This window comes from Oncorhynchus kisutch, linkage group LG8 (genome assembly GCF_002021735.2).
Source record: "Oncorhynchus kisutch isolate 150728-3 linkage group LG8, Okis_V2, whole genome shotgun sequence".
Classification (NCBI taxonomy): Eukaryota; Metazoa; Chordata; class Actinopteri; order Salmoniformes; family Salmonidae; genus Oncorhynchus; species Oncorhynchus kisutch.
In genome coordinates, this window is record NC_034181.2 from 54,060,328 (window position 1) to 54,064,590 (window position 4,263).

At 36.9% G+C, this 4,263-nt stretch overlaps 1 long non-coding RNA gene across 1 annotated transcript; it reads right to left on the bottom strand.

Moving 5' to 3' along the window:
* Nucleotides 1–597: 597 nt before the first annotated feature.
* On the bottom strand, nucleotides 598–2,025 carry LOC116374862 (uncharacterized). The gene is made up of 3 exons (XR_004210844.1): nucleotides 1,902–2,025; nucleotides 1,684–1,744; nucleotides 598–1,597 (listed from the first exon to the last, which is right to left on the bottom strand). It is a non-coding gene; the product is annotated as an uncharacterized LOC116374862 (long non-coding RNA).
* Between the last annotated feature and the right edge of the window lie 2,238 nt (nucleotides 2,026–4,263).

The window sequence follows — 4,263 nt, forward strand, 5'->3', positions numbered from 1 at the left end:
GAGAGGGAGCACACGTGACACTGGCAGACTCACTAAACACAAATGATTCATTTGTAAATGATTTCTTAGTGTGCCCCTGGCTATCCGTAAATGTAAAAAATATATAATAATTAATATAATGAATGTGAGATTATTTCTACTCATACTTTCACTTTTGATACTTAAGTATATTATTTAAAACCAAATACTTTTAGACTTTTACTGAAGTAGTATTTTACTTGGTTGACTTTCACTTTTATTTGATTCATTTTCTACTATAAGGTATCTTTACTTTTACTCAAGTATGACAATTGTATAGTCTTTCCTCTAGAATTTTACTTGTACTTAGCTTTAATTTAGTTCCTTATGCAAACAGGATGCATGTTTTGGAATAGGTGCCCTTATTTGCGATGCAATGGAAAACCTCCCTGGTCTTTGTGGTTGAATCAGTGTTTGAAAATCACTGCTCAGAGATGATGTAGTCATTCAAAAATCACGTTAAACACAATTATTATACACACAGTGAGTCCATGCAACTTATTATGTAACATGTGAAGCACGTTGTTACTCCTGAACTAATTTAGGCTTGCAATAACAAAGGGTTGAATACCAATTGACTTAAGTTTCAGCTTTTCATTTTTTATTCATCTGTAAAAATTACAAAAACATAATTCCACATTGACATTATGGGATATTGTGTGTAAACCAGTGACACAAAATCTAAATGTAATCCATTTTACATTCAGGCTGTAACAGTACAAAATACGGGAAAAAGTCAATACCTGAAGGCACTGTAATTCAGTTAGGCGTACCCCTTCACCACGATAGGCTGTACAGAGAATTCCTTCAGCATAAAAACGTTATAGGCAGGGTTGGGGTCAACCTCATTTCAATTAAATGTGATAGCCAGGGTTGGGGTCAACCTCATTTCAATTAAACGTTATAGCCAGGGTTGGGGTCAACCTCATTTCAATTAAACGTTATAGCCAGGGTTGGGGTCAACCTCATTTCAATTAAACGTTATAGCCAGGGTTGGGGTCAACCTCATTTCAATTCGGTCCTGAAATAAATTGAAGGCACACTCTTGAATTGCACAATCCTCATTTAAAAGGTTCAGCACTCTAAAGTCATGAATTGGATATCGAGTTACCCATTACATTCTACATCTGTAATAAAGTATTGAATTAATTAATTAAATACATTACAAATAAAACAGGAGTATGTCAGGTGAAAGGCTTGAAATTCTTTGTTTGGCAACAGGGTAAGGCATCAGAAAGTGGATATCTGGACTGCACTGAACAGTTTTCTGTTGCTGTTCGTCAGTGTTTTTTCTTCTTCAGAATGGAGCAAGAGCGCCGCCCTGTGGTAGGATATGAGAAGTAATATTTTCATAATATTGAGAGAGAAACATAAATATGGTTGCTCCCTTTACTTATGAGACATCAAGCCTGAACCCAAACTGTAAAGAGTGAATAGTTTGATGTTGCAAATAAGAAAAGGTTTTTGCTAGTAAGATAGTCAACTTGGAGACGTCACTGAAAGAGAAAACAACTCTCTCTGATGAAGTTCTGCTTTCTAGGTTCCGGTCATTGTCCTCCTGATTTGTTGACAACGGGATCTAAAAAAACACAGTATTTGAATGGGAAGTATAAGCTGTAAACAGTAGGTAATCCCGCTTACTTGAACATTAAAAACATTCTGTACCTTTTGGGAAAAGCAACTCGGTCCGTCACGTGTGTTCGTTTCAGCAGAGTTGTTTTTTCTCCTGTACACGGTTCAAAGGTTTTAATCAGTATTTTAATAGTGTATTGGTAGCTAAACAACATAATTCTGATTTGAAATAAGTGCAATAATATAATTACAATACAGTTGTGCATTGACAAACAGACAAATAACAATTACGTCAGATAAATTGAGCTTACACGTCAGTCTGAGTTTGTGAGGTCCTGCCAGTCTCTCCAGACGAAGTAGGCTGTGCAACCTTTGTAGTTGCACCACTTGTTTATACATCACAGACAAGAGGAGATCCCAAGAACGACGGAACTCTGCTGGCAAAAGAGAAATGTGCTGATGTCAATGAGATGAAATTGTTTACAACACACGAGTAACTATTTTTTTATATTTTTCCTAATTAGGACTAAATATTTTGTTTTCCTAGCAGAACTATATAGCTTGAGCTCAAATGTAATCTGCCCTTGAAAACCAATTCATATTTTTGATAACGGCCTATAGGCATCGATATGAGACAGAAACATCTACTCTAGTTTCCAAATGGACTACACAGTGTAAATAGGATAATTTTGGTTATGAAGTCTCGTCCAAAAAGGAGATTGGTAAGTGACTGCGACATGATTTACTGTACTTGAGGGATTCGTTTGGATTACAATTATGTGAACAATATTTGCCAATTAACACATTGTGAAGTTGTGCCGAAAATCTCCACGCTGCCAGAACCCCCTCCCCCTTCGCGTGAACGCGCACACACTCAATTCTTCATTGCTGCGACTTGCTTGCTAGTTAATATTTCTGCTCTTCACTCCGTTGTCAGTTTAGCCTGTATTTCACTGATCTTAGTAGCCGAAAGCATTTTTTATTTGTGTCCTTCAAGGCAGCTGTCAATGATGATGTTAGGCTGCGTTTCATTATTTTTTTATGGCGGGTTGATCACGGGGGAGGCACTAGTAATGTCTGCACTTTTTGGTTAGGCTATTTGTTTCAAGTTTATTAGTCAATAAATACATCAAAATTCGTCATCTCGCCCATGTCCTATTCGACAAGTAGTTGTTCTGAAATGTTTATTGTTTTGCCTACATTTTACTCCCTCACATACATTGTTTAGTAATTTCGGTTGCCTATCCTGACATGAAGTTTGTTCTATAGAACGTACTTGACTCTGATGTGTGCCACAGAAAGTATTTGACTAGTGACACAATTAAGGAAATTAGAAGGGGGGGGGGGGGGATTTCGGCAAAGGCCATTTTCTTGTCTGACGAACCACACCCCCTATCTTGGGACTGCAAGGCCTGGCACACTTCAGAATCATTTTGGTAGCTCATGTTGCCCAGTAGTGTGTGCCACCTTCTAATTTTCGCTCACATATACTATACATGTATTTCAATTATCCATCAATTATCCATTGATGTCACTTGTATCAATAATGGTCCACCACCCAAAGGACATCCAGCCAACTTGATACAACTGTGGGAAGCATTAGAGTCAACACGGTCCAGCATCCCTGTGTAATGCTTTCGACACCTCGTATAGTCCGTGCCCCAACAAATTGAAGCTGTTCTGAGGGCAAAAGGGGGTGCAACTCAATATTAGGAAGATGTTCCTAATTCCTAATTTCCTCTTTCTGCAAGTGTTGGATTTTCACCCACAGCGGCCAATCCACCATTCATTCTGATCTTAACTCCTATCCGCCGATGTCCACAGATGAACCCATCTTTCCCAGTATAATAATGCCATTTTTTATTTTTGCAAGACATCCCTCCATTTTACTGTGATGTCTTATGAGGGTCCTGAACCTCCCAATATGTTACACTTCTGTCTATGTTGAGCTGAAAATAAATACTTTACCCAAGAGTAAAATGATATTTATCGTGTTTTTTCAGATCCCCTAGCAATACAGTTTGCAGGTCCATCTGAACTCTGATATTATGACGTAACATCCGACTCCAAAAGTGAGCCACCGATGGACAGTAACAGAAAAAGATGCTGTATTGATTCTGTTTCCTTGTGTATTATTTTATATACCGTAAAAATGTAAATTGAAACTAATGCATTGATGTGTCAATTGTTGTTTTATATATCAGTTTATTGTCCCGATGCCAAGGTGTTGGGAAATCAAAGACCTGTTCCCAACTGACTTGAATTTTATAAGGCAATCTATCAAACCTTTTGACAAAGTGAAAATGATATATTTTCTAATCATTTGAAGCCATTTATAATTTTTAATGGTTGGCAGACAGACTAATTGATTAATTTCTTCTTAAAGTAATTGTCTCTTCCAATTTTAAGGCAGAATTTTTGTCTTTTATGAGTTGGTTATAATTTTGTATTGCGCGTACACGTCATACACTGTTATTATTTGTTTGTATGACTTTCTATTTAACTACCGTCCTATAAATGTTATACTCTTCTTGTACATTTGTTTTTTCTCTATCAGTACATTGGAGATGATCCATATTAATTGCCTTTAAAATTAGATTGGCCTGTTCTGGAGGATGACAATTAAAATTGTAGCCAATGACTTCATTTAAAAAAGGAGGATCCATTGTCAAT